The sequence below is a fragment of the Geotrypetes seraphini genome, chromosome 2 (assembly GCF_902459505.1).
Source record: "Geotrypetes seraphini chromosome 2, aGeoSer1.1, whole genome shotgun sequence".
NCBI lineage: Eukaryota > Metazoa > Chordata > Amphibia > Gymnophiona > Dermophiidae > Geotrypetes > Geotrypetes seraphini.
Genome location: NC_047085.1, coordinates 100,458,376 through 100,470,736, shown reverse-complemented (window position 1 = coordinate 100,470,736; position 12,361 = coordinate 100,458,376). Strand labels below are relative to the sequence as shown.

Here is a 12,361-nt window from a genome sequence, read left to right as displayed (position 1 = left end):
TTTAAATAAACAAACTTGGCCAACAAAAGCTGCTGGTGAAACTCCTATTTGATTTTCCTTTGGAGGAAAGGCGGGAGAGGGGAGATATGATAGAGCCATTTAAAAACCTACATAATATAAATAATGTGCATGAGTCGAGTCTCTTTCATTTGAAAGGCAGCTCTGTAATGAGAGGGCATAGGATGAAGCTAAGAGGTGATAGGTTCCGGAGTAATCTGATGCGTGGAACAGACTCCCGGAAGAGGTGGTGGAATCAGAGACTGTGTCAATTCAAGAGGGCCTGGGATAGGCACATGGGATCTCTCAGAAAAAGAAAGAAATAATGGTTACTGTGGATGGGCAGACTAGATGGGCTATTTGGCCTTTATCTGCCGCCATGTTTCTATGTTTCTAGTATGTGAATAAAAATGTGTGCTCATTGCAGCACCAGCATTGGTAAACATCCTGATGCTCACATTTGCAAACACTTCACAAATGACCACCAGATCTTCACCATATTCATCCCCACTTTCTCTAATACCTCCTAAATGGCTTCTTCATACACTATCCTTATACAGAATCCATCCCCTTTCCTGTTTCCTTCCTCCCAGCCCAGCAGCATCCTGGTCTTGGCCACTCTTTCCTGCCCAACAGCAGACCTCATGACTCACTCCCCCACATCTCCAGCATCCAGACTACTTCTTTCCCTTACCTAACCCTAGCCTTGTGCAGTGTTACCATATTTGTGAAGACAAAAAAAAAAAAAAAGGAAACATGATCCCACCCACACGCCACCCATTTCCTTTATCCCCTTCCCATCCTTAGTACCTTTTAGTGTTTCTCTCTTCCTTTCTCCAACTCTCCTCTCCCACAGGTGTTTTTTCTCTCTCTCTCCATCCAACCCTCCTCTCCTGTAGGTGCTTCTTTCTACCAACTCCCTCCCCACCCATGGGTGCCCCTCTCTCTCCTTCCAACCTCCACACCCATCCAGCACTACCCTATTCCATGCTCTTTTTTTCTAGCATGCCCTCCCTTCATGCTGCTTCTCCAGCCCTCCCCCTTCATGATGCTTCTCCAGCCCCCTCCCCTTCCCTCTCTCCTCTGACACAGCTTCACCTCACAACCTCTCCAGCTCTCAACTCCCCCACCTACTCTCTCCTTGGTCCCAGATGCTGCAACAGGTAGCAGCACCGAGGTAAGTCTGCTACTGCCAGTCTGCTGCCTCTCTGCAAGTCTTGCCTACGTGGGAACAGGAAGTTGCAGCAGAAAGGCAGCTTCCAGGGCAGCACGGCGACAGCAAGCTCATCTTGTTACTGCTGCCAGCTCTTCGAAGATTAAATTACAGTGTCTAGAGGAGGTAGGTGGGGGAGTCGGGAGAGCTGGCTAAACCTGGACAGATAACCCCCTTTTTTAAAAAACCGTCTAGGCACCCAGACAGTCCTCAAAAGAGAGCATGTCTGTGTTTTCACAGATGCTTTGTAACCCTAGCCTAGAGGACCCATTTTTCCCTCTCTTTCTGGATCACAAGGCTTCCCAAGCAGATCTTCTTCCATTATTACTGGTTGCAGTATAGTGGCAGTGTTCTCATCGTTTCTAGACTGCTCAAGGCAAGGCAGGCATAAAGCAGCAGAGAGGGAAGTCTACAGCTCTTTCTTTTTTTTTTTTAATCTATATTCATTTTCAAATCTTGCACCAAATGTACAATATTCAAACAGAAAATTCATACAAATCACTTGTCTACAGCTCTAAAATTCAGCAAAGTGGTTGACAAAACAAGCAGCAGTTAAAACTGGCAGCTCTCTTCCTCATGCTCCCATCATCTCCAGACCCCATGGGAGGAGGGGACAGAAAGCAACTATGATATCTATCCTTTCCAGGTAGAACTGCCATCTCACTGTATTGCTTGGATCTGGCTGGAGGAGCAGTGAATAGCCCTCATCAGATCAGAGAGAAGAGGAGAATGCACCATTTTGTTGGAAATGGCAAAGGAGGAATTAGCTGCTTCCAGCTTAGGTGCAGGACAGAACAGCCTCCTGCTGGCCTATGACGCACCTCCAGGGTCTTTCCACAGTAGTGTATAACAACACCCTAAGAACCACGTCTAAGATGTGAATGAATGCAGCTGCACAGTACATCATTCCTCCACAGACTATGCATACAGCAAACCTCAATATCCAAGATAAGACTACTACTAATTTCTATAGCACTACCAGACACATGCAGTGCTGTATATTCAACATGCAAGAGACAGGTAGAAGCACATCCTGCCACGGTCTACTGCTCTACCCAGTGGAGTGCTGGAGATGGCTTGCACCTGCTCGCGAGAGCCAATGAACTTTAAGCGGCAGCAAAATTTCCTTACACAACTTCTTGGTCGGTTCTTATGGTAATGATTGCCAACGGGTTTTCTGAAGTCCTTTCCTCATAAGTAACTCAGATTCAACCTGCTAAGGGTAACAAACAGGAGCTATGGAACCCTCCTAAGTGGAAAGAGAAAGGGAAACCCCAGTACCTGAAACACAACTTTTCTTTATCTTAGGTATAATAGCAGAGGTTCTGAAATGGAAACTGAGAAAGCCTTATGGCTCTTATGGTAATGATTACCAACCAGCGTTTGCTGGTTCTAATGGCATCCCATGTAGCAACAAGAAGTTGTGACAGAGGATGCCATTAGAACCAGCAAACCCTGCAAATGTGGGGCCTGAGGCAAGAAAGAAAGTAAGATAAGAACATAAGTATTGTCACACTGGGACATACCAAAGATCCATCAAGCCCAGTATCCTGTTTCCAACAGTGGCCAACCCAGGTCCCAAGTACCTAGCTAGATCCCAAGTAGTAAAACAGATGCCAAACTCACGAGAGGAAGAGGGGAGAAAATGCACCAAGGATGCATGGAAGGGACGAGAGGGGAACATGCTGCAAGAGAAGGAAAAGGAGATGTGCAGCACATGGATGGAAGGGGAGAGAGCTGAGAAGGGAAAGCACAGTTACTTACCGTAACAGGTGTTATCCAGGGACAGCAGGCATATATTCTCACATGTGGGTGACGTCATCTACGGAGCCCCGATGCGGAAGCATTTTCAAGCAAACTTGATTGAAGATTTAAGTTTGCTCTGCTGCTCCACGCATGCGTGCCTTCCTGCTCCACTAGGGGGTGCATCCCCTCGTGGTCTCCAGTTCACGTAACTAGCAAAGAAGCCAACCTCGGGGAGGTGGGCGGGTTGTGAGAATATATGCCTGCTGTCCCTGGATAACACCTGTTACGGTAAGTAACTGTGCTTTATCCCAGGACAAGCAGGCATGATATTCTCACATGTGGGTGACCTCCAAGCTAACTGAAAAGGGATGGAGGGAAGTTGGCAATTTAAGCAAATAGATTTCGCAAAACCGATTGGCCGAACCGGCCATCGCTCCTGGACAGTGAGTCCAGACAGTAGTGGGAGGTGAAAGTATGAACCGAAGACCACGTGGCAGCCTTGCAGATTTCCTCAATAGGTGTGGACCTGAGGAACGCTACGGAGGCTGCCATCGCTCGGACCTTCCAAGTGAGGAATTTTGGATGGCATTTGTCTAGGGGCTCAAATGGAGGTTTCATTAGTTGAGCCAGAACCACGTTAAGGTCCCAAACCACCGGAGGGGGTTTGAGAGGAGGGTGGACATTCAGAAGACCCTTCATGAAGCGAGAGACTAAGGGATGGAGCGAGAGGGCTTTCCCTTCCAGGGGCTGATGAAAGGCCGCAATCACACTGAGGTGTACTCGAATGGAGTTGGTCTTTAGGCCGGAATGAGATAGTTGAAGTAAATAGTCAAGGACCAGAGGGACGGGGACCGACACCAGGTCCTGGCTGTGGGCGGAGCACCAGGTTGAGAATCTGGTCCACTTTTGGGAGTAGCAGGTTCTCGTCGAGGTCTTTCTAGAGGCCTCCAATATCTCCTTGACTGATTGAGACACGGGGAGAGCAGTCAGGGGGAAAGAAACCAAGCATTCAGATGAAGAGATTGAAGATTGGGATGTAACAGCGAACCCTGACCTTGTGACAGTAGAGAGGGAAACAGAGGCAGAGGTAGTGGATCTCTGACACTGAGTTGAAGTAGAAGGGAAAACCAAGGCTGGCGTGGCCAGCGAGGAGCAATCAGGATCAGGGTGGCTTGTACTGTTTTCAGGTGGACAAGCGTCCGCAGGATCAGAGGAAACGGCGGAAACGCGTACAGGAACCTTCCCTCCCAGTCTAGGAGGAAGGCGTCGGCCTCGAGCCGGTCCGGGGAGTACATCCGGGAGCAGAAGAGAGGCAGTTTGTGATTGTGGGGGGATGCAAACAGATCTATTTGAGGTGTCCCCCACTGTTTGAACACCTGTCGTAGGGTTTGAGAGTGCAGTGACCACTCGTGTGGCTGGAGGAGGCGGCTGAGTCTGTCCGCCAGGCAGTTTTGTTCTCCTTGTATGTACACCGCTCGAAGGAAGGTGTTGTTGGAGATTGCCCATTTCCAGAGGCGCAGGGCTTCCCGACAGAGGGACCAAGACCCTGTTTCTCCTTGTTTGTTTACATAGTACATTGCAGCCTGGTTGTCGGTTCGGATGAGGACAACTCGGTCGTGGAGCAGATGTTGAAAGGCTACAGCTGCGAGATAGATGGCCCGGAGCTCTAGCACGTTGATGTGACAGCGGCGGTCTTCCGCTGACCACATTCCCTGCGTGCGTAGGCCGTCCAGATGGGCTCCCCAAGCGTACTCTGACGAGTCCGTGGTGAGTACCTTGCTGTGATGAGGGGCGAGGAAGAGTAAACCTTTGGAAAGATTTGAAGAGTCGGCCCACCAGCAGAGCGATCTCTTGAGGAAGGAGTCACTGTCACGGGACGGTCTATCGGGTCCCGGTCTTGACGCCATTGAGAGGCCAGGGTCCATTGAGGGATTCTCAGATGGAGGCGGGCGAAGGGTGTGACATGGACGGTGGAGGCCATGTGCCCTAGGAGAGTCATCATCTGTCGAGCTGATACCGAGGTCAGCAGAGAGATCCTTCGACTCAGACTCACTAACGCCTCTAGGCGCGGAGGGGGGAGGAAGGAACGGAGGCGAACCGTATCCAGTGTGGCCCCGATGAACTGTAGGGACTGCAAGGGGCGTAGTTGGGATTTTGGGAAGTTTATTTCGAACCCCAGACTTTGTAGGTATGTAATAGTCTGTTGGGTAGCTGAGATAACCCCTTCCCTGGACGGGGCTTTGATCAGCCAGTCGTCCAGGTAGGGGAATACCTGGAGGCCCTGGGAACGTAAGGTTGCTGCGACCACCACGAGGCACTTGGTGATGACCCGAGGTGATGATGCTAGGCCGAAGGGGAGGACTCGGTATTGTAGGTGCCAGTCCCCCACCTGAAAACACAAGAACTTGCGGTGAGCGGGGTGTACTGGGACATGTGTGTACGCCTCCTTCAGATCGAGGGAGCAGAGCCAGTCGCCCTCGTCGATCAGGGGGTAGAGGGTCGGTAGGGAAAGCATCCGAAATTTTTCACGTATTAGGAATTTGTTGAGGTGTCTCAAGTCTAGTATTGGGCGTAGGTCTCCCGTTTTTTTCGGTACCAGGAAGTAACGGGAGTAGAAGCCCTTCCCCCGTTGGTCGGGGGGAACCTCCTCCACTGCCCTGAGGCGAAGCAGGTCTCGAGCCTCGGATAGGAGCAGGGGTAGCTGTGTCCGGTTGGGTGGGCAATTCCTTGGGGGGTTGTCTGGAGGAATGGCCCGAAAGTTGAGAGAGTATCCTGATGAGATCACGCCAAGGACCCATGCGTCCGACGTGACTTGTTCCCAGCGAGGGTAAAAGGCTTTGAGGCGACCCCCGATGGGAAGGAGGCCTGGGACTATGGTGGAGGGGGCCCGCCCCCTTCCGCGTATCCCGTCAAAAGGACGGGGATGGTTTGGCAGTCGCGGGTGGTTGGGACTTGGGCATGGCCCGGTGGTGGGCTTGTGGACGCCTGGGTGGAGGCCGCGAGAAGGCAGGGGTGGATTTTTGTGGGTAGCGGCGCGGAGGGGCCCTATATGGCCTGGACGCGGGCGGTTTGGGCTTTTGTCGGACGAGGGAGGCAAACGAGCGTTCGTGTTCGGAGAGGCGTTTTGTAGCCGCCTCGATAGTGTCATCGAACAGTTCTTTTCCCACGCAGGGGAGGTTAGCCAACCGGTCCTGTAAGTTGGGGTCCATGTCGACTAGGCATAGCCAAGCTAGTCGGCGCATGGCGATAGCAAAATCTGCCTCTCTGGAGGAGAGTTCAAAGCCATCGTAGGCTGCGTGGAATAAATGGAGGCGTAGGTTGGAGAGGGATTCCAAAAGTAGGTTAAAGGCTCCTTGGCGGGAGGCCGGTAGGTCAGTCTCAAAGGCTCTCAGTAGTCCAATGAGGTGTTTGAGGTAGGATGTGAAGGTGAAAGTGTAGCTTTGCACCCTAGAGGCCATCATCGCATTTTGATATAGTCTCCTGCCGAACTTGTCTAGGGTTCGACCTTCTCGGCCTGGGGGGACCGCCGCTGAGACCCGGGAGGGGTGAGCCTTTTTTAAGGAGGATTCTACTAACAGCGACTGGTGGGAGAGCTGTGGTTGTTCAAATCCCGGAAAGGGTACTGTACGGTACTTGGCCTCCATTTTGGAGGGCACGGCTGTGACCATATAGGGGGTCTCCAGGTTCCTGAAGAGAGCCTGTTGGAGTATCGGGTTAGGCAGTAAGCGAAGGGACTCTCTGGGTAGTGATGGCATATCCAGTTCCGCTAGGTACTCTTTAGAGTATCTGGAGTCGGACTGGAGGTCTAAATTCAAAGCGTGGCCCATGTCCTGGACAAAGCGTGAGAAGGATGGTCGGGATGTTCCCGAGGCCCCGTGGGGGGTCGGTGAACGAGACCTCCATCGGGTGGAGAAGGAAGGGGAGGCTCCTCTCGAGTAGTGAGGTTCCTGCTCCGATCCAAGCTCCGAGACCGGGGAAGTACTGTGAAAGTGTTCCGGGGTCGTGGATCTCCGACGTCTCGAGGAGCCCCTCGGAGACGATACTGGGGTTCGGGGTACCGATCAATGTCGAATCGGTGACCTTGACCCGGACTCCCTTGGTGAAAGCCCGAAACCTCGGATCGGAGCCCCGGTCCGAGGGGGAGTTCGGAGGATGCGTGGGTTGGAGAGTGATAACTCTGCCACCTTCAGCGGTCCCGTACGAGGTGTAGGTGAACGGCCTCGTAGAGTGGGGGAACCCCGGGCCTTCTTAGAGGTACGGCGGTTCGAGGTTTCTGTTGGTTTAGCCCGACGTTTTGCCCTGTGGCGGTCTGTGGAGGGAGAGCGCCTCGGGTGCCTCGGCGAGGAGTTGGAGGAGGATGAGATGCGGCGAAGTTTGCGCACTTTTCCCCGAGGTGGCTCGACGCGAGGCTCAGGCTGGTCTGGCACATGCGGGGTCGAGGTCGAGGCAGAGGCCGGTTGTAGATGGGCCATTGCAGCGGACAGCTCCGACGAGATCATTGCTCGGAGTAAGTCCTGGAAGACGGGCACGGACAGCATCGAAGGCATGTCCCCTGCCTCGGTGCACTCCACCGGGGGCGACCTCGTATCAGAGTATTCCCGTGTGGTGGAGGCACGGCCCGAAGGCTTGGAGGGCTTCGTCGGGGCTGTAAGCATGGGGCTTCCGCCATGCGTTGCCGGTGTCCCCGAGGTTGGTTTCTTCGCTGGTACAGAACCTGAAGAGGGAAGAGGGGACTTACCCGGATCAGTTGGATGAGCGGCCCCCAGGCAGAGGATGCACCGGCGATGCGGGTCTGTGATAGAAAGAAGCCGCTCGCACCGGGTGCACTTTTTAAAGCCGGTCAAAGGCCGGGACATAGAATCGAAGGTGGCCGCGGCTCGAGTAGCCACGCGGCCACGGGGACCCGGAAGCCTCCGGGTCGGTCAAACGAAGCAGGAATCAAGTTGAAGAAGAAAAAATTTCGCGCACAGCGACTTAAACGATGAAAAAACAAGAAAAATCGCGGTGCTAGAAGGCAGTTGGGGCAGAGCCTGAAAAAACACGACTTCTAGGCTCAGCGGAAAATTTTGAACTGGAGACCACGAGGGGATGCACCCCCTAGTGGAGCAGGAAGGCACGCATGCGTGGAGCAGCAGAGCAAACTTAAATCTTCAATCAAGTTTACTTGAAAATGCTTCCGCATCGGGGCTCCGTAGATGATGTCACCCACATGTGAGAATATCATGCCTGCTTGTCCTGGGATAACATGCTGTACATGGAGAAGGAAGGGAAGTAGTGGATAAATTGGTATACAGGGTAAGAAATAGTCTGACAGTAAATCATATCAGATTTAATGCCAATAAATTTATTGGTTATCATGTATAATGCAAAGGTAATTTATCTTACTACTCAAATAATTTAAATGTTCTAAATATATGTAAAGAGTTGCTCAGAATCCTAAAAGTGATTTTACTATCAGTGGGAATCATAGGTTTCAACTATTGCATCAGTCCAGTCTTATTCATTGTCATTAATAAACAAAGCAAATAGGTTTGTACTTAGCTTTTGATGATGGACCTTGGTGCTATGTGGGTCTTCTATAATTTTATCAACAACCCTTGTAGAATCATTTGTGCAATGTTGTGCCAAATGGTGAATGTCCTGTAGTGATCAATGTGCCTTCTCCTTGTTCAATCCATTTCAAATACCCTAGTCTTGTTTTGCTCTTTGCATCTTCAGGAGACCAGAATTATATAATCTTCTCAATTTTACTGCTGCTATGGTGTAAGCGTCAATAACCATCCTCAAGTCACTCCCACAACCTGTTGCGAAAGGTTGCTGCAGCCATTTTGCATAGGCTCCTGCCCCCTAAAACCCCCTGCTGAACCACCAGGTATATAGGTAGGCCCAGAGGGCCCCCAAAATTCAGCCAGGGCCCACATAAGATAAATAGGCGAATTTAGCTGTTCTAAATTTATCTGCTTATCTTATGCAGGTTGAATATCGCTGGAGCTCGCATAGGTGCTGACTCCTCCACAGCACTGACCCTGACCAGCCCACTTTTCTTTGGGCCAGTCAGAGCCGATATTCATCATCATCATTAAGCTCCAAATACTCAGTAATGTCTTTAGCTAGAACTTCCAGGTGAGAGGACTCCAAAAGCAAGGCATCATTAAACTGTCAGGGAAGCCTAGGTCAAGGTTCAACTGTCCCTTGCACAACCAATAACACAGGAGAATGATCAGAATAGACACTGCTCACTATCTGACAAGCCTGCATACTAGACAACAAAAGTTCCTCTCCCAGCCACAAATCAATCCTGGAAGAAGAGGCATATACAAGGGAAAATTAGGCATAATCCCTCTCAGTGGGATGGGCATGCCACCACAAGTCACACAGATCCTGAGTGACACAAAAAGGAGTCAAGGCATTCCCGATCTGATTGAGCATATTGTACCTTGGTGGTAGAATTGTCCAACACTGGATCAGGAGTCAGATTGAAATCCCCACCTACTACCAAAGTCCAATTCCCACAGCCCTGGAGACGATCCTCCAGATGTTGATAGAAGGTTCCCTGACCTTCATTTGGAGCATATACATTAACAAATATAAACCAGTTCCCCTCAATCTGTATCACCAATATGATACCTACTCTCTGCATCATGTATCACCCGCTTGCACTCCACTTGCAAAGTCCCAGCAATCAAAATGCTCGAGTTTTCTTGCCCCCCCTTATTGGATGCCAAATAAATCCCCGGAAACCGGGAGTGCCTCAACAAATATTCAGGTCGGGGCAAGACATGTGTTCCCTGAATAAAGATGATATTGGCCTTCAAGTAAGTAAATTCTCTAAACAAAAGGTGACGCCTAGTTGCCGCATTAAGACCCCGACCATTTAGAGTCAAAAATCATAAGTCACCCATCCCACCCACCTGAGGCTAAAATTGCCTGCCCATGGGCCACTTTGTTCTACCTCCTTACCGCAGACCACTCCATCTAACTCTCACTAAGCTATCCCAACCACCCCCTTCCAAAAACCATTCCCCCCTACCAACCACCCCTCCCCCCCAGTCCCCCATAACCCTTTACACAGGGAGAATCTGAAACAAATGGGTTCTCCTTGTAACGGAGAGGAAGTACCCTCCACCCACACTATTTGTAACCATCAAACAGAAAGCTCTTCAGCCTAGCACACACTTATGAAAAAAGTCAGTGACCTGTCTAACATCTAAAGGAAAATATAAAGAAAAAAAAATAACACAAAAAGAAACTCCAAGGCTTCAAATTGAGAACCCAGCCCCAGGTTACCTTGGGAGTGACAGCAAGAACATAACCCCATGTCCAACAGTCACTCTAATAAGTAACACCAGCCCTACAAAGCCAGCTCACTACTTCAGGTAGATGATCCAGGATGTAGAGGGGCACTAGGTGAGTGTCTTGTAAGGTGACCTCCCATTTGGGCCACCCACTGCCAGCGAGGTCTAGGAGGATGTGGGGCTAGAGAAGGAGAGCAGGCCTGCGTAGCCTTTATTGAGGAAGCCCCCTGCGTAAACTGTTAAGCAGGAAAAAACATTTTCAGCATCTTCCTGCGATTGAACTGTGCACAATTTACCATCCAAATAAAACAAAGCAAAGGGGTGTCACCAGCGATATTTAATGTTCTTTTCTCTAAGGTAGAGCAACGGGATGACATTCTTCTCCTCATAACAATAGCCAACAACCAAATGAACACTACCCAAAAAATATCAGAAAACATAGAAAGAATGCATGTCGGTATCAAAAATCCTACATACGAATACAAGATGTCTGTGGCGGTACTTGGAGAGACTCCTGGAAAGAGACCTGGGAGTACTGGTCTACAAGTCAATGAAGCCATCTGCGCAATGCGCAGCAGCACTGAAAAGGGCGAATAGAATGCTAGGAATGATTAAGAAGGAGATCATGAACAGATCGGAGAAGGTTATCATGCCGCTGTACTGGGCTATGTTACGCCCTCACCTGGAATACTGTGTCCAGCACTGGTTGCCGTACATGAAGAAGGACACGGTACCTAAGTACCTATCTTACTTTCTAATTTTAATTGTTACTGTTACGGGTTACTTTACCCTGGTTAATCAGACTCTGCATCTTCGCTGTAAATATACAGTCTCTTCTCCTGTAAACCACTCTGAATTGTTTTGTGGTATTGCGGTACAAAAATAAAGTTATTATTATTATTACTTGAAAGAGTCCAGAGAACAGCGACTAAAATGGTTAAGGGGTTGGAGGAGTTGCCATACAGTGAGAGATTAGGGAAGCTGGGCCTGTTCTCCCTTGAAAAGAGGAGGCTGAGAGGAGACATGATCAAAACATTCAAGATAATGAAGGGAATAGACTTAGTAGATAAAGGCAGGTTGTTCATCCTCTCCAAGGTAGAGAGAACGAGAGGGCACTCTCTGAAGTTAAAAGGGGATAGATTCCATACGAACGTAAGGAAGTTCTTCTTCACCCAGAGAGTGGTGGAGAACTGGAATGCTCTTCCGGAGTCTGTTATAAGGGAAACACACTTCAGGGATTCAAGACAAGGTTGGACAAGCTCCTGCTGAACTGGAACGAACGCAGGTAGGGCTAGTCTTGGTTAGAGCACAGGTCTTTGACCTGGGGGCCACCAATTGAGCGGACTGCTGGGCGCGATGGACCACTAGTTTGACCCAGCAGCGGCAATTCTTATGTTCTTAATTCAAACCTGGGCAACTAGACACAAACTGAAGCTAACTATATCCAAAACAAAGATTCTCTACTTTCACACTGTGAAACAGTCTATACCAATGGTCTCTAATTCAAACCTTTTGCAGGGCCATATTTTGGATTTGTAGGTACTTGGAGGACCTCAGAAAAAAATAGTTAAAGAAATGACAATTTTGCATGAGGTAAACCTCTTTATAGTTTATAAATCTTTCCTTTTGGCTATGTCTTAAGAATAATATTGTAATTCATAGCTAAAGAGACATATGATTAAGAAACTTTTTACTTTACTTTTGTGATTATGATAAACATAACAAGGGCCTCAAAAAGTACCTTGCGGGCTGCATGTGGCCCTGGGCTGTGAGTTTTGAGACCACTGATCTACACCAACTAGTATCACTCTCCAATAAACACCTTCACAATAAACAAAACCTCCAAACTCCTAGGCATGATTCCATGCTAACAATGGAACTACAAATCTCCCACCTCTGGAAGAAGGATGGCACGTCAAAAGCGCATCAGACATCTGTGCGCAGGACCAATTAGCGCAGCTGGTTCCGCTGCTTTCATGCCTTACTGTTAGCATTCTGAAGGGGGGAACCCCCCACTACACTTAGAACTGCTCGCGGTTCCCCTGGGGGGAGGGTGTGTGTGTGTGTGGGGGAACAGCGAGAGGACGGAAATTTTCAGTGTACGAGGGTG

General features: G+C 49.7%; 1 protein-coding gene across 5 annotated transcripts in view; it reads right to left on the bottom strand.

Moving 5' to 3' along the window:
* The window catches only part of TRAM1 (translocation associated membrane protein 1), a 118,282-nt gene that overhangs the window by 27,073 nt on the left and 78,848 nt on the right, over window positions 1-12,361 (bottom strand). The window lies entirely within an intron of this gene.